Source organism: Pinus tabuliformis, chromosome Q, assembly GCF_031772625.1.
Source record: "Pinus tabuliformis cultivar Carrire ecotype Pingquan chromosome Q, CPIR1, whole genome shotgun sequence".
NCBI classification, from domain to species: Eukaryota; Viridiplantae; Streptophyta; class Pinopsida; order Pinales; family Pinaceae; genus Pinus; species Pinus tabuliformis.
In genome coordinates, this window is record NC_142296.1 from 644,909,997 (window position 1) to 644,929,150 (window position 19,154).

The window sequence follows — 19,154 nt, forward strand, 5'->3', positions numbered from 1 at the left end:
AATCAACTAGGTTAAAGTGTAGTGAAAGCAATTTGGGCCCGATGAAGCTACATGGGAGATGGTTGATCAAATGAGAGCTATCTATCCTTCCTTGTTTGTCGGTTGAGGCAAAGCAATTTTGGTATATGTATATGTATGTAAATACTGCATCGAGTTGTGTTATAAAGGTCCAATAAGCGTTATGGGCATCATGTTATTGTGTTTGTCATGTTGGTTTTGTTTTCAGCTAGTTGTTCATTATAAATATTGCAACGAGATAAGTTATAAAGATCCATGGGAAATATGATTTTCTTTTCAACGGTCTTGTTGGTTGTAGGTGTTGTTGAAAACTGAGGATGGTGTTCCCCTAAGGGGGAGGGGTTTGTAACAGCCCCAAGTTAAAAATCAATGTAATAAAGTTAATAAAGGAAAAATAAGACCAAGGTCATGGGACACATATTCCAAACAAAATGTTGGGAAAAACATCCTAGCATGTGTTCATTTGGTTTATTATGGCTAAGGGACATTGGCAAAGGCAATGGAAAAGACTTCGTAAAGGAAAGAGTCATTAATTGGCATTTTATCTATGAAAATAATGGAAATTAGGAGGAAAGGAAGGTGAAAGGTCATAGGTTTCATGTGAGGAGGAAAATGAAGGAAAAATAATGGAAATTGAAAAAAATAGAGGCCTCATTAATAAAAAGGCTTTTGAGGAGAAATTCACAACCTTTTGTCAATGTTAGCTTGGATCTCTCTCTATTCTCTCATACTGTTGCACACTTAGAGCATTCTTGGAGGACTCTGACATTGGAGAAAGGAAAGAAAAGGACTGACAAGGATGGAAAAGGAGAGAAAATACCAAGAAAGGAAGAGCTTAATCAAGTGACTATAGTGGGATTACTTGCAGGTATTGAGTAACATGTATGATTTCGTTGCTAGTTTTGGCATGTGTGGTATATGCATGTGAGTATTTGGTTCCCTTGATGTCATTGGCATGGGTATTTCTAGGTGTGACAGTGGTTTTCAGCCTTGCCTTTCCATTTCCAGATAGCCATGGTGTGATGGGGTTCTTTCATTTGGTTGAGCTAGATTGTTGGATGGTTTCGAAACTAAGTGATGTGGTCTTAGGAAAATCACAAGGCATAGGAATACTTGGATCGGTAAAGGTGGGATTGTTGTAAATCCTGATTGTGTATACCCTCATTGGGCCTAGGAATCCTCAACCAGTAAATGGTGGGATATAAAGTAAATCTTAGAGGGCGGAGATGAAAAAATTCCTCACTATTTAGGTGGAGAGATCCTGATCTGAAAATGGGGCCCTTAGGCTTCTTGTCTAACTTACAAGAACCTCTCCCACTTCCAAAGCTTTAAATATTCCCAAGTCTTTATGATTAACCAATGCGGAATTGATAATATGCTTGAAATAAAGGTGTATGCTTATGTCTATTTTAGAATTGTTCATGTGATTTTAATATTTTGTTGTTATGCTGATACAACATATATATAACAGTAAACAATACAGAAAGAACACAAAACACACAAAACAACAATTTAGTTAGGAGTTCACCCAATTTAATTAGGAGCTTACTTTCGAAGCTAAAATGAAATATAATGTAGATGCATCAATGGACATGCAATCTTAATTGGATAAGAAATCTACTCGTTTCCTAGCAATCCCATTCAAGGTACTACCTTTGTCTGCACATCAGCATCAACATGTGAATCATCCTGAGACACATCAGTCATGGAATCTTCCTTTCCATACTTGCCATCTTCTCTTTCCACTTTCTTCAGCTTTTGTGTAAGCATTGTTGGATTCAGAGTCCAACATTTTGCAGCAAGATGTCCTTGCTTATGGTAGTAAGTGCACTGCATGTGCATCCACTTGACAGCATGATTTTCCTTGTCCAATGGACCTTTGGCTTCTTGCTTCCTTTCCTTCAAAAGTTTCTTGTGTGGCCATTATCTTTCCCAGACATATGTGGAAATTTATCATGCTTTGCACAATCAAAAGGAAAATGTTTAGAACCAGATTTATACCTGTCTCTTTCACCTTTATTGCCTTCATGAGGAGGTGAAGAAAATGAATAAGTGGCTCCCTTTGGAACACCATCAATCTCTTCAAGGTTGTTAGAGTCTCCCCAACTCTCTGGTTCAAGTGTGTGCCTTTGAACACCTGCATCCTGCAATTGATGTTTCAAGCTATTGCATTCCTCCTTAATACAACCTTCACACTCTGTAATGCAACTCCTTCTTGGAGTTGTTTCAATGGCCTTCATGGTAGCCTTGGAACTTTCTCCATAAGCTTGTCCACAACCAAGACCCAAATACTTAGGCCTTTCCCTTTGTTTCTGCAAACTTAAACAATAGTCAATCTGCAAAACAAGCATACAATCAACCTCTGACCATTTAAACACCTTTTAGACAAGCAGTCTTTGCTCTCTCAATCAAGAAGGATGATATAACCTTCTTTGAAGGTGCGGTTAATCAATCTTAAGCTCTGATACCACCTGATATTAAAATGGGGCACTTAGGATTCTTGTCTAACTTACAAGAACCTCTCCCACTTCCAAATCTTTAAATATTCCCCAAGTATTTATGGTTAACCAATGTGGAATTAATAATATGCTTGAAATAAAGGTGTATGCTTATGTCTATTTTAGAACTATTCATGTGCTTTTAATATTATGTTGTTATGCTGATACAACATATATAACAGTAAACAATACAACAAGAACACAAAACACACAGAACAACAATTTAATTAGGAGTTCAACCAAAACTCTTGGGCTACATCTTCGTGAGTTCTAGTCAACTCGAATAGGCTCTCTGGGATTATGGCAAAGTCCTTTTTACAAGCTCTTGGTTCAAATCCACTATTTTACATAGCAACGGTGGGTTTAGACACCATTTTATCCTTAGCTCTTGAAGCTCTCGGCTTTCTGGCTCTTGGCTCTAGCTCTGGCTCTTCAGCTTTGGCTCTGGCTCTTGGCTCTAGCTCTTGTCTCTGGCTCTGGCTCTGGTTCTAGATCTTCAGCTCTGGCTTTGGCCCTGGCTCTTTGGCTCTGGCTTCTTGGCCCTCTGCAACCTTCAGCTCTCTGGATTTTCACTTGAACTTCAAGTGACCCCAAAGGCTCCCTCAACTGCTCTGCATAGTAGCTCTTCGGCTCTCTGTGCTCTCTCGGCTCTGCAACTACTTTCAACATTCAGCTTGCCCTCAATTGAGCTCTCTACCTCCTATGACGTGAACTTCTAGCTTTTTGGCTACCCCAGCCATTTATCTGTGTGCAATCATCCTTCTGTGGCTCTTTGGCTTCCCTGTGCGTTGTCTGTTTGACTGCCATTTGGCTTTGTGGCTCTGTGGTTTCAAACAAATCATTGTTTGTCAAAAACGCCCACCTGTAGCATGCATCAATGGTCGGGAGTTGTTATGAAGGGATCATGACCGTTTCTCTAGCAAAAACCTGAGAATTGGGAAAATCCCATTACACAGAGAATTTTCGAAAAGTGCATTATCGGGCATGATTTTGGGACCTGAAAATCCATTAAATCTCCCCTATAACCCTATCGGGTCCGCCATTAGGCGTAATATCACATCGCTTAAGCATATGGGCTAAATTCCCAATACACGGGAAATAAATTGAAAAATCATATTCCTGGACTTCAAAAATTATAGAATCTCGCCTTATATTTCATTGCGACCGCCTTTTAAATCACTATCACATCCCCACCGTTGATTTGGGAGATCTGGATCCAACAATTGAGGTTCATTTCAGGCGACCCTTTCATATGGGGGTTAACCACCCGATAAGGGTGGTTTTCTCTCTCCTTAGCCTGGACAAGTGGCAGCCATTGTATGGGATTGGGTGGAGCCCGGCCAAAACCTCTTACTGCCTTCGATCCTCCTAAAATCTCGCTTATTTCGGACTTGAAATAATATGCAGCGAAATCCATAACCCTTTCGGGTCTGGTCACATCGTATCGATGCGTCTATATATATATATATATGTGTGTGTGTGTGTGTGTGTGTGTGTGGTCCCACTCCTCTGTGTAGCTCCAATTGTGATCCACCAATATTGACAATCGTGATATCGCATCGGCCTAAGGTCTTTCCATATGGCATCGCCGATTGTGATATACTGATATCGGCAATCGACTTATCGCTCGGCCCGGTCCTTATGCAACATCACATGTCTGCCTCCGACCCGATATGTCAGGGATCAGAGATTGTGGGTTTCCCCTTTTCTGCTTAAACCCACCTTTGACCTCCTCCGATGCGATTTTCTTCATAAAGCCTTTTAGGCCAATTTTTTGAAGATTTGCCTCTTTTTCCAAAGAAACTGGGCATCTTTTGCATGCGATAACTTCTGCATCTTAAGTCCATTTTAGCCTGTTCAAGTTGCAGTATATGCAGAAGAAAAAGATCTTTGCAATGGTGCTATTTTCAAGAGCAGCCTACGACTTTCATTTTCCTTTGATTTACAAAGGATTTGTGCCATTTGGCACCTTTTACCTCTTATATGAAGTCTTTTAGACTTAGAGGTTTATCCATGATCCATTTTTGGATCACGCCTTCCCACTAAAAGAACTTTTGGTCTCCAAAAGACTGATATATTGATGTGAATAGTAAATGAGAGTGACTCACCCTCTTCTTTCAGCATCCCTCTTCACTTGCCTTGCATAGTGCCTCTAAACCAAAGTTTCTGACCACTTCCCTTCTTGGATGGGCTGGTCTTCTTGGGAAGAACTGTCTTCCTCCTTGCCTTTTGCAGAACTTCTGCTGAAATGGTCATAGAAGGTAGTTTGAACTCTTCTTCCTTGATCATTGATCCAAGGTGGCTCAAACAAATGTGAAGTACATCTGCTCCACAAAACTTTCATATGTACCTATTTGAAAAGTTGTCAACAACAACTGTTAACAACAACAGAAACACAAACAACAAATGGATGGCATAAACTCCTTGTTCAACAAAAGAAACATATTTTCACATCTTGTGAACACCTCCATGTCTTACATTTGCATACAAATGATGAACTAGATAACAAGCCCACAAAACATGCCTTTAAACAAATGACTCTTCAAGTCAAACATATAGAAAAATACCATTAGGACTCTTTTTCAAAAGATGAAACACTTCATCATTATCTCCCTTTGGAGACCAAGTTAACTTCTCCCAAGTCAATCATGGCATCACATGCATGTCAAAGCAATCAAACCTGCAAGTTAATTACACATACATGTTCCAAAAAAGGAAATCATCAACATCCCTGTGTTCATGCATCTCATGCTCATGCATGCATTTCATCCTTCAACTTTCACTTAAGCACACTGTACTTTCGAAGCTGAAATTAAATATAATGTAGATGCATCAATAGACATGCAATCTTAATCGGATAAGAAATCTACCCGTTTATTAGCAATCCCTTCCAAAGGTACTACCTTTGTCTGCACATCAGCATCAACATGTGAATCATCCTGAGACACATCAGTCATGGAATATTCCTTTCCATTCCTGCCATCTTCTCTTTCCACTTTCTTCAACTTTTGTGGAAGCATTGTTGGATTCAGAGTCCAACATTTTGCAACAAGATGTCCTTGCTTATGGCAGTAAGTGCATTGCATGTGCATCCTCTTGACAGCATGATTTGCCTTGTCCAATGGACCTTTGGCTTCTTGCTTCCTTTCCTTCAAAATTTTCCTGTATGTGGCCATTCTCTTCCAACATCTAGAAACATTATGGTTATCCAAATGACAAAAGGAACATGCAATTCTTTTCCCATACATATGTGGAAATTTATCATGCTTTGCATAATCAAAAGGAAAATGTTTAGAACCAAATTTATACCTGCCTCTTTCACCTTTATTGCCTTCATGAGGAGGTGAAGCAAATGAAGAAGTGGCTCCCTTTGGAAGACCATCAATCTCTTCAAGGTTGTTAGAGTCTCCCCAATTCTCTGGTTCAAGTGTGTGCCTCTGAACACCTGCATCCTGCAATTGATGTTTCAAGCTATTGCATTCCTCTTGAATACAACCTTCACACTCTGTAATGCAACTCTTTCTTGGAGCTGTTTCAATGGCCTTCATGGCAGCCTTGGAACTTTCTCCATAAGCTTTTCCATAGCCAAGACCCAAATACTTAGGCCTTTCCCTTTACTTCTGCAAACTTAAACAATAGTCAATCTGCAAAACAAGCATACAATCAGCCTCTGACTGTTTGATTCCACATTCAAGAAACGAAGAGAGAGAAAAACAAGACAAATATGAAACATACAACCAAGCATTTGTTTCACATTCAAGAAATGAGGAGAGAGAAAAAACAAGAAAAATATGAAACATAAAACCAAGCATTCATCATTAACATTCTCGAATACTATGGTTCATAGGTAGTTGCTCATAGGCTTTAGCTGCTCAAGTTGGCCATTCCTTAATACTTATAGTGATCAACAAAGCTTCCATTTCTCACATAAGCCATTCTTGAATACCCATGTTTGATCCTCTAGGCTGGAAAATACAATAGTGAAGAAACACTTGGCACCGAATTCAAGTTTGATTTAGCCTTTGCATTTTTTGGATGAGTACATGATCCCACATACATTGTATATATTCTTGGATATGACATGAGTGGACCTCAAATTTGGGATCTATTGTATCATTTTTGACACAGTTATTGGGATATTGTTTTCATGGTTGGGTAACAAAATGGTGGAGATTGAGTTGATATCCATTGGATATAGAGCCAAAAAATAGAGGGTTGTCTCGAACTATTGCCACTTGCAGAACCATAAATACTACAACATGTGTTTGAAGACAAAATCTAAAGAGAAAACTTTCAAAAATTTATCTTTAATCCATTATAATAGAAAACTAATCTTTATAATAATAAAAATAATATATTTTAAAAGTATAGTTGAACTAGATATTAAATTGCTAGTTTGTGAGAAAAAAAAAATTAACTAAATTATTTAGCTACTAAATATATATATATATATAAAATATCTACACATTACTAATTTATAAAAGAGATTTGATCCCTTTAGGGTGTTGGCATATCCGGAATTAAGATGGATCTAGGCTAGTATATATTATTTACCATAATTATTGTTAAAGTGTATAATGGCTATCTCATATTTGTATTTGCATTGATTAAATGATTATTATATGTAGTCATGTTTTATATTAATTATTTTAATGCATCATATATATGGTTTTGTATAGTAAATTTATTTTTATGTTAAATTTTAATAATTAAATTTATATATTCTTTCTTGATATTAATTATTTTTTATTAATTTTTATTTTATAAAATTTGTTATTTGAGTCAATGTTTCTAATTAACAAGTGTGGTTGATCAATATAAATAAGTGAAATAAATCATTAAATTATGATTTTTTAAAATTTCTCTTGGTTAAATATTATATATAAATATCACTTGTGGTTATAACATACCAAACCATTCATTTTTAGTTGTTAAATATGATTATGTTAAAATAATTTAAAAAAAATGTTATCACCCATGGTTAGAACTTACCAAGCCATTCTTTTTTAGTCCCTAGATTTTTTTATGTTAAAATAACTTTTGAAAAAATGTTATGGCCAATAGTTTTGTTATATTCCATGGTTTTGTACTTTATATTCATTTAATTTTCTAGTTTTTGCACATGGTTTTGTTAGATTCCATGGTTCTGTATTTAATATTTATTTAATTTATTAGTTTTTTCTCATCAATTTTCTTTCATAAATTAAAACAAGCCAGAGAGACCTTGAAGTCTTGAAAAGAAATGTCATAATCTAGGTATTTTATTTTAGGCCCCCCTTAATATATTTTTGGTTGTTAGATTTTTGTGCCAAGAGACCCTTTCCACTTGGGGAATATGTTATAATATTTGGCATTTTAACTCAGTCAAAATAAAACAAAATCAAATCAAATAAGCAAATTAAAAAAATAAAATTATCGAGTGCATAGTTTTTTCTTGCCCATGGTTTTTTACCATGGTACTCCTAACCCATGATTTTTGTCCATGGTATTTTTCTGCAATGTAGCCTATTCAAAGGCTAATAACTAAAGCAACCTAGATCCATTTTAAGTGTGGATCAAGCGTTGAGAGGATCAAATCTCTTCACTTAAAGAGGTATGAAACTTTCCATATTTACCATAGTTGAAATTATGTTTCTATTATAGACAGATTAATCAATAGCTTGTTGCTCTTAAGCTTTATTATTGCAAATTACCTAACATAATCTCTCTTATCACCGATGAAAAAAGTATTTATGGGATAAAACTGTTAATGGGATGGATAATAGATAATTATTATTTTTATATATTAAATTAATGTCTTTGGTTGATGATATTTAATATTATAGATAGTCTAATAGTTGATAAAAGTTTCTATAGGATGGTTTTATCAAAATCCTTTTCCAATCATTTGAGAGGTTATAAACCAGACCAATGGCAAAAGAAAAATATTGTGTCCCAAAGTTTATATAATATAATTAATTAAGTATAAAAATTAACTAAATTATTTAATTACTAATTTATAAAAATATATATAAAATATCTATATACATTACTAATTTATAAAAATATATATAAAAAACCTTATACATTTAAATTTATAATTTTATATAAAAATACACATTTTAAATATTAGATACAATCACTAAATCCACTTTTAAATAAAAGCAACACAAAAATAACATTTTTTTTTTTTAAACTTAACCATACACTGCTACACATCAATGGCTACAATTAAAAAAATAACATAACTTTAACTAATAAAATCCCTAAATAGTCAATGTTGTTAAAGATATATTAAGCACTATTGCAAGGTGTTGTTACTAAGGAGAACACCCAACCTATTTGCAACAACCTTGTTCTGTTAGCACCTAAGCTATATATGGTTGACGTCTAACCATAGACTATGAAAATGCCTTCAAAAACTATCCAGAAAACCAATGTTTTTTATGATTCATGTTGACGTCCAATCGGGAAGAGAATGTTTTCCATAAAACAGTTTCAAGGAATGAACCGTTTTTGGAAAACCCAGTTTCTTGCATTAACAGAGCTTGAAATTGAGATTTCTGATTAAGAACTTGTTGATGCCCCGAAAATCATTGTATCAACATTGGGGATAACCACCCGGTCCGGACCTTAATACAGCTCCTTTTCCGTTTGGAATGGTGGCTCCGACTAGGGATAATGGGACCAGTTTCCCAGCAATGGATAAACGGGATGAATGAATGATTGGTTGACTAATCTAATGATTGGCGAATAACTTAATTTATCAGAAAAATAAAAGAACTACTACTAATCCCGGGAACTATTGTACTTTAAAGTGTAGCGCTTAATGATCTATGTTTATAAACAGGCATGTAGATGACTCTATTTAATAAACATGGACTTTTATTCATTCAAGGATTACTTTGCTTAAATCATTAAACAAAGGAATTAGCGCAATATTGCTACACTTATATATCATCGATACATATATGATCAAAAGAAAAGCATCCCATAAACATCCAATAGTGGAGGGAATAAAGAAATGCTGTTAAAACACATACATATATTCGATAATAGCAAAGGAAATCAAATAACAATTCATATGAAAAGAATGAATTCAAACATAGATAATAGTACCATATGAGCTGCTAGTCACTCCCAATATCAATCGCTATTTGAGATTCTTCTTCCAACGCAGAAATACTTTCAAACAAAGACAGTAGTGCACATTTGCATAAAAGCTTCCTTGTCAAAATTAGAATAACTGGTCCAGTTTTATAAAAGAATATGGCTGAAGTACAGTAGTGTAACTTCAGTCTTTAAGTCAAATACAAAACTTTACGACCCTTTCTAAAAACATGAAAGGGTCTATAAATACTTAATTAAGCTAACTATCTATGAAACTGAAATCCTACTTAATTCGTATCAATTGATTTTGATCATATTCTTCTCAGCAATCTGGCAGTCGGCGACATGACTCATGAAGTAGGCTGTTTTCCTTTGAACCTGAGCTGACTTATCGCAAGCATTGGCTCCACTTCGGGCGGTCTGTTGAGGTGAGAGCTAAGCTGGGTGGCATAGGTGGCATCCTGAATATCGGGGATAATATACCGGATTGCATCTGTAAGGCATTTGAGGGCGGCTCTTTGAGTGTGTGGTTTTACCAAGAAGAACCAATAGGTGTCCCATGTTAAACTGTTAATTCCAGCAATTAATCTCCCCTTTTCCTCTAGTACTGGATAACATGACTGCTCCAATGTTTTCATCGCTGTCAATTTTCGTGGAGTGCATTGGGAAATCATGTTTGACAAGTAGAGAGTATTATTAACCAATTCAACCAAATTGCTTGTAGTTGATTTGCACCTTGAAATTGCTCTCTCTGCTTTCATTAACTGGGACTGCCATTCTGTAAACAATATATCTTTATGTGACTCTAAAATTCTTGGTAAATTTGCCGCTTGTCCCTGATCAGTATCTTGCCAGTCAAGAAATGCAACTATCGTTTCTTCAGCTTGATCGAATTCCGCTCTAGCCTTTTCTTTTTTTTCACTTATTGATGCCGTTAATTCGCATAGTGGTTCCGCCTGGGCGATTTGTTGACATAGAAGCTTGATTTGGGCTATTAATGTCGTATTTATCTGTAGTGCCTCTACTCTGAATTCAGTTATTTGTGGAACGCCCTTTGTCTTCTCTAGCTGTGCTGATAGTTGAGCAATTTGCTCATCTTTTGTTTTCAGCATTTGTTCATTTGCTGCCTTCAGTTGTGCCAAGGCTTCAGACAACTCTTTCTACTTCTGGATTGCGTTGTGGTCAATCCTTTGTTTCTCTGCCTGCAATTGTTGAGTTAATTGATTATTTACTTGCTGTTGTGTCAACAATTGTTGTTCTGCCTGCTCCGCTTTTTGTTGTGCTTCAGTTAGTTGTGCCTGTAATGAAAAGATTTCCTGGTCTTTTGTTTTCAATAAAAGACTCACCTCTGATGCTTTGTCTATTGTTGCTGTCGAATAGGCTCCAGCATATTATGATAGTTTTGTTAAGTCATCAGAGGGGTCAAATTCCTCCTTCCAAACCACATTGCCCGTGATCGTCTATTCTGGGAAAAGGGAAGATTGATCAGTCCTTCTTCTCTTCCTCTGTCGTTTTACTACAGCTTTATGCCTTGGGCTATAGAAGACATCCAAGGGAGGAATCTCTTCTACCTGCAAAATGATTTGATCGGAGGGGTCCTTTGGTATTATTTCTACTTCCTTTGAACTGGGTGGGCCGCTGGTTCCACCTGGAACCTGTTGTGAAGTGGTTTCCTGTGTGTCTGCTGCTTTTGAAGTTTCAGTGTCCTTTGAACATTCTAGACTGCTGATAATAGAATCAAATTGTTGCCATTCCTAGAGCATTTTTGGATCAATATGAGTATCCACATTTACTTCTGTGTTGCTCTGCTTTTGCTCTTTAGTCTGGGTCTCCTCCCGCACTTTCTCCTGCTCTTTGGTCTGAGTTTCCTCTGTGCTTTCTCTTGTTCTTTTATTGTAACCGGAGGTACCTTTGAATGTTTCCGTTCAGGCTCGCTTGATGATGTTGTTGGGGTTGTTGCTAATAGATCTAGAGGCAGAGTTTGCAACCTCTGTTCTCTAAGTCTATTGAATTCAACCAATCCTTGATTATGATATTTCATTCTAGCTAGTGCCTTAACTTGCAATATTGACTCAGCTGAGGAGAACAGGTCATCGAACATATCTTCTTTATGATCAAACTTTGTCAATTTGGCCTGTTCAAGTGCATTATAGGCGACTTTGTTGGGATCAAATCGCCTATTAGGGAGAGTTGCTAGAGTTAATGATTTTATCTTTGTAGCTTCTTTCTCTGCATGTTTGAAATCATGCAACGTGTAGACACCACATCTCAAAGGAAAAGAGGGCCAGACCTGCTTCTTATTTTTCTTGAGAGTTTGTGTAACACCCTCGATAATGATCTGATAAGCTATTTCCCTCGCCAGCAGTTTATCAGGTATGTACAAAGGAAGGACATGAGGTTCGACTTGGCTACCGAAAACTCTTATATAAGTGAACTTTTCCTCCCCGAACCATCTTCCTACTGATGTTAAGTCAATCCTGGCTTGGTGGGAAATCTTGGGAGCAGGTTTATCAAAAATAGAGTAATGAATGGGTAACATAAAGCCATTGCAGACTTGGTATAAATGGTGCTTATAGGAAGCTTTCCACAATTTCTGATGATATATGTGAATCGGCATGGGGTCTTGTGATGTCCACCTCCAGCCGAGCACAGGAAATTCAGAATTAAAACACAGGGTATCTAGAATATAGGCAATGTAGTAGAATGGGGGAATTAACCTTTCAGTAACGCAAGTCTTATTTCTAAACTCAAGAACAGTTGTTGCTAGTTTATCTGACAGTATAGTTTCCCAATCCATTATTTCACTGTTACACGCCGCTTCCATCAAGGGAACCATTTCTATAGTGAAATTAGCGGAATCGTGCAACCCCCACAATCTACACATCATTATCCCAGCATAGCAATAAGGAGAACATAGGGAATCAACAGAATACTTACCGGAAGATTCATGCTTGTGTTTTGCCGGATTTTGTCTCCAATCCCGGATGGGTTCGGATTCAATTTCGTTTTCTTTTCGGAATTTCTCCAAAAACGCCTTGTTGTACTTCTTCTCTGGCTCAGGAAAATGATACATTTTCCTTAAATCATCAGCCTTGAATGAACCGAAAATTCTCCCATCTCTGGTGCAGAAAGTTCTGTCCATGATTGGGATTTCCTCAATTGCCCATCTCACTACATCCGTATATGGGAGAATTTGTTCCCGAGCTGCTATCCGATGAAGGAAGGAGTCGGCTAAGTCCTTTAAAGTACCATCAAATTTCCGAGTTGAATCTGCAGTGGCTTGTACTGTTGTCACTTCAGGTTCTTCAGCCTCAATCAAATTATAGGTACTCTGCCAAGTAGTTTTGCCGAGACCAGAAGATGTAGTATCAGATATTAATCCTTTCTTTTTATTTGTTGGATCATCGACGACTTGTCCTGTGGCTGGCACAGCGGAAGTGACTGTGGTTTTCTTAGACTTCTTCCCCATTCTGCTTGAGTTTTCTGCTTTGGAAGAATTCTGCACAGGAGTGAAAATAAGCGTAACACAGAGAATTGGTAGTGAAAACCAAATATGAGCGAGATATATTGATTGATGCGTGATGAGGGATTAACTTTAAAGTGGCCGCGGATACAATCTATGAGAAGATTTTAGGATTTACTATTACATTAAATGGCCGTTAAAACCTGCCAATCCTTTAAATGCCCATCATATCATTAATCGGCTGAATGATTCGTTTAAGCGTGCCTTGGATGTTTTGGCGGTTGAGCGCACGTAAATCACTGTTCGACAGATAAGGCTTTTAATATGAATTGATCGTAATATCCCTATGTTTTAACGGCTTTTTTGAAATTTGCGCTTCTAGCTTTATCGAAATCGGGCGTCGGGAAAACTTAAATCCTTATATTTACACCTTTTGAAATCCCCGATCACCGATAGCAATATCGCATCACATCGGGAGTATAAGCACTTTAAGAAAGCATGGATAGTGTATCGCCGATCGCCGATAGCGATATCGCATCGCATCGGGTGTATTACCTGGGGTGCTTTAAAAACATGCATAGTATATCGCCAATCACCGATAGCGATATCGCATCGCATCGGAGCGAAAGGAACTTTTATCGCATCGGAGAAAACCAATGGGCCTTTAAAGTATGCCTCCTATGTTATTGCGATATGCGATCTTGCGATCGCTTTATCGCAATGATAAAAGATTGCTTATTTATATTATAAGACCAAAATTGGTTTGTTCAAAAGGTTTTTTATAATGTCTTCATTTTGTTTTCGGACCCTTTTGAATAATACAATGTTGATACCAATCAAAACTAAAAGGGACCCATTTCATATGATAGTTTTTTTTTTTTTATATGTAAATAACCATGATATGAAATGGGGGGGTTGTTGTAGAGCACAACAATTGGCGATTCGCTGGAAGAAACAGTTATCTCTGAAAAGTATGGAAATACTTAAACTTTTTTCAAAATAGAGTTCTCATTAAAGGGGAAAATTCTAATATAACTAGGTATATATGCATTCTAAATAAAATGAATCTATCTTTGTTAATTTCCTCTCTTGTTTAAAATTAGATACATTCTAAGTTTTAAATTGGCCTTTATTGGTTTATAATGATAAAACAGAGAACCTTTCCAAAACAAATTTTAGAATTGACTCTTTTGTCATAGGTAGAGCCTCTGCTGCCAGCAAACGTTCATAGTTTCGACAGGGATACCTTTAAACCATATTATTGTCCATTGTCCCATCCATTTAAGAGTGTGATTAACAGAATGAATTCAAAACATGTTTTCATATTTTGTATTTCCTTTCTTTTTCTCTTTTATTGCTAAGATAAAAAGCCATTGTCCTGGTTTGGTGACCAGCTATTGACAATGCCATTCACTGGTAGTAATCTAACCGAACAAGCTGGCTCGTGATGAGACCCCTTGTCTTATAATTCTAAGCCATTACCCTGTTTTGGTATGCAGTATTGGTAATGTCGGTTAAACTATTTCCCTATGAACATGGTAAGCAAGCTTGTAATAAGACCTCTTATCTTTAATATCAGATATTTTAGAATTACACTCTGAGTAACCATAAACTTTGGTGAATGGGATGGACAATTTCCTCCTTAAGAGTAAATGGATGACAAGATAAGAGTTAAAGATTATGAAGTTGGATTAGTTTCTGTTTTGATATTGATAACCTTTTTGTGACCAATTTGAAAACATAAAATGATTTACAATACTTCTAAACTTTGAGAAGGGTTCACAAAAATTGAAGTATGGTTTTGGAATGCAATTATACCTAGTTTCCTAGAAATTATCCCTCTTGTGTAAGACTTCTATTATTTTAAAAGTAAACATCCTCACTACTTCTGTTGAGCAACTTTTAAGTACAGCAAAAGTCAATGGAAGATACCTTACAACTTTATTTTCTAATGGTCCTACAAACTACAAAACTCTATTAAACTAAAAAGGAGAAGGGGTTACCTCCTCAATTAAAGAATTTCTTTAAGATAAGGCCATTAACAGGGAGAGAATCTCTCAAACCTGATAAATCTTGTAATATGAAGGTCGAATGGCCTATCTTCTCACAGATCTGAAATGGCCCAAGCCACATCTTCTGGAACTTGGTGTGTTTACCCTTGTCCTCATGGGCTTTGTCCCATTTCAGAACTAAATCACCGACTTGAAATTGTTTTGAACCGGATGAGACTGAATCAAAGGATGACTTGATGATTTGCTGATGTTTTGCATGAATAGCCTTGGCTTTTTCCCTTTCCTCTTCTAATTTTAGAATTTGGTCATGTCTAAGTTGAATAGAAGAAGAAGGGCTTTCCTCAATAAACTGAATTAGGGCTAGTGAAGGAAGAACAAGATTTGTTGGTAACACTACTTCTTTTCCATACACAAGGTTGAACGGAAAAGATCCTATGGAAGCCTTCTGTGTTATCCTATCAGCCCATAGTGCGAATATTAAGGATTTGTGCCATGTTTTATGGTTCTGTTCGATAGTTCGCTTAATAATTTTAATCAGATTTTTATTTGTAGATTCTGCTAAACCATTACCCTGGGGATAGTAATTAGCAGAATATTTTAATTTAAATCCTCTTTTAATAGCGAAATCAAACATAGCATTGCCTGAAAAGTAAGATGCATTATAAAAAACAAGAGCATTTGGGACACCAAACCTGGTAATGATGAATTGATCTATGAATTCAATGATTGCTTCAGAATTTGTTGTCTTCAAAGGAATTGCTTCAACCCACTTAGTAAAATAATCAGTAGCAGTAAGGATATACTTATGCTGTTTGGAAGAATGTGGAGTAATTTCCCCAATTATGTCCAATCCCCATTGCTCAAATGGCTGTTCAATGTTGACGGGTTGCAAAGGAAAAGCTGATTTTCTTTGTCTTCCACTAGAAGTTTGACAATTTCGGCATTTCCTTACATATTCATGAGCATCCCGAAACAGGGTGGGCCAATAATATCCAGCATGAATGATTTTGTGGGCTGTCGTGTCAGCTCCAAAATGTCCTCCTGCTGGTCCATCATGTAATTCCTGCAAAACCTTTTGGGCTTTAGGTTTTTCTAGGCATCTTAATAAGATTGAATCATAATTTTGCCTAAAAAGCACATCATCAATAATTGTGAAATTTTTTGCTTTCAACCTAATGGCCCTTTTGTTTTTGTAAGACAAGATAGGAGGTGCATATCCATTTTTCAAATAAAAGATTAAGTCAACATATTGTGACTCAGAATCAGTAATACTTATCTGGTTGATTTCTTCGGTTTGATCTGTATCATCTGATTCTGGAATGTTGGATGCTCCTGCCAATAACCTGCAAAAACCTTGGCCTCTAACAATCTTTGTTGGTTTAATTTCTAAGTCATATTCTTGAAGTGTTGTAACCCAGTTTGCCCTTTTTTCACCTAGTTCCCTTTGGATCAATAGTTGCCTTACTGCAGGGAAAGGAACTATAACTTTTGTGTGGGCTTTTAAAAGGAAGGGCCTGTAATCTTTGACAGCTTTATATACAGAAAAGGCTTGTTTTTCCACTTCGGAGTAATTCAATTCAGCACCCTGAAGATTTGAACTATAGAATGAAATGGGTGCTTCCAAATTGTGATCATTAAGCTGTGTGAGTACTGCTGCATAAGACAAGGTGGATGCGATAGTATACAATGTAAAATGATTAGAAAAATTAGGAGTATTTAAGGCTGGGGCATTGATTATTGATTGTTTGATTAAATCAAATTCTTCCTTTTCTGCTCATCTCCACTTAAAGACTGAATTTTTCTTAATCATAGTTTGAAGTGGCAAAATGATTTGAGAAAAGTCTGGAACAAATCTTTTGACAAAATTGATTTGGCCTAAAAATGACTGCATGGATTTTTTATTATGAGGAAAAGGGATTTTAGAGATTTCTTTGATCCTGTCAGGATCAATATAAATGCCATCTTTAGACACAATAAAGCCTAAGAGCTTTCCTTGGTCAAGAGCGAAGAAAGATTTTTTAGGGTTAAGAGAAATATCGTATCTTTTGCAGCGTTGAAAGATTTGATTTAAATCATGCAAATGATTGGACTTCTTCTTAGAAAATACAGTAATATCGTCTAAGTAGATGACTACTGTTCTATTGATCAACCCTTTAAAAGCTATATCCATCGCTCTTTGGAACGTCGCTCCTGCATTAATAAGTCTGAAAGGCATTTTCTGATACGCATATGTTCCCCATTTTGTTTTGAATGTGGTTTTGAGATGGTCATCAGGATGGACCAATACTTGGTTATATCCTTAAAAACCGTCTAGAAAGGACATTAACTCAGAGCCTACTACTGATTGGAGTATCTGCTCCATAGTAGGTAATGGGAAATTATCTTTTAAGCTTGCCTTGTTCAAATTTCTAAAATCAATACAAATCCTAATGTCGCCATTTTTCTTTCTGACCGGCACCATATTGGAGACCCAGTTTGAGTGTCGAACGAGAAAAATAATCTTAGCTTTTAAGAGTTTATTAAGTTCAGATTTTATTTGACTCTCTAAGTTCGGATGTATTTTCCTCAACTTCTGCTGAATTGGTTTTTGTTCAGGAAGCATTGGAATGGTATGCTGGATGATGGATGTATCATATGTCTTTAAATCATCATATTTCCAAGCAAAAACCTGTTTATTTTTCCTTAACAGTCTAATGAATGCTTCTTTTTCTTCCAAGGAAAGTCCTAATCCTAAATTAATGTTTTGAGGAGTTTGCTCAGTGCCAAGGTTTATCAATTCAAACCTTAGGGTAGAACTTTGGAGCTTTGCATTAGTCACAGGTTTAAACCTGTCTTTAATATCATAAAGATCCTCAAGCTTCACCACAGGCTTAGGGATTGAATTTTCCTTAGGTTTACCTCTTATTTGAAGGTCATGCTCGTTTTCCTCGATGATTTGATTATCATAGGACTTTTCGGAAGTTAAGAACTGTAAAATGTCTTCATCATGGTTGAATACTCTCCAATTAGTGACATTGTCAGGAATTGATGGCCTAAAAAGCAATTCTACTGAAAATCTATCTGGGCTGTAGTCTTCGGAAGGTAGGAGCTTGGAAGCAACATTGGCTAGCAGGTCAGCTACCAAATTTTGAGACCTGGGAATAGAAGAAATATTGAATGCCAAAAAGTGGGAGGTGAGTTCCTGTATCAGCGATTGATAATGCTTGAGATGGGTGGAAAGACAATGAATTGTATTCCTTACCTGTTTGATAATAATTTCAGAATCTCCAAACACTTTCAAATATTGGACCTTAAGGCCAATAGCTTTATATAGTCCTTGGACTAAGGCTTCATACTCTGCTGTGTTATTTGTGCATTCAAATTCTAACCTACAGGACAACATTGTTTTTCCCCTTGGGGGCTAATCAAAATACATCCTGCTCCTGAGCCTTCACTAGATTTGGACCCATCGAAATATAACGACCAAAATAAAGAAGTATTAACAATTTTATTTACAGTTTTCTCAGTACCATTGAAACATCTTGACCTATCTGTTTGTGAAAAAATTTCAATCTGAGATGTAAAATGGTTTACTGAGAAAGGGGATGGCTGGGCAGCGAAGTTGCCAAAAAATGACTCTGATGAATAATTCCCCAAAAGGTTGTTGTTAAATGCTATTGGTTGGTTTTCTTGTTCAAATTCAGTAACTGTATGGGTCATATGCTTTTCCCGATCGATCCTTATTTGATTTGGCTTTCCCTTATAGGGAAGCCACATATGTGACCAGTCAGTAGAAATATACCCATGTAGTTTCTCAGACCAATCCCTACTCAAGATTAAACCATAAAATTCAGGTATATCGGCTATTAGGATATCAATCCTTTGTACTATTCTGGGATCAGCGGATAACCTGATAGTTACGGAATTAATCTCTCCCAAAACCTGTACTTTAGTCCTGTCCAACTGTACAATATGAATAGCAGACTTCTGGGGTTCAATGTTCAGTTTGGAACAAACTGAAGCTGGCATTATGTTAGAAGATGCCCCTGAGTCAATCAAACAGTTGTGCAGGTTTCTATTGTATATCTCATAGGT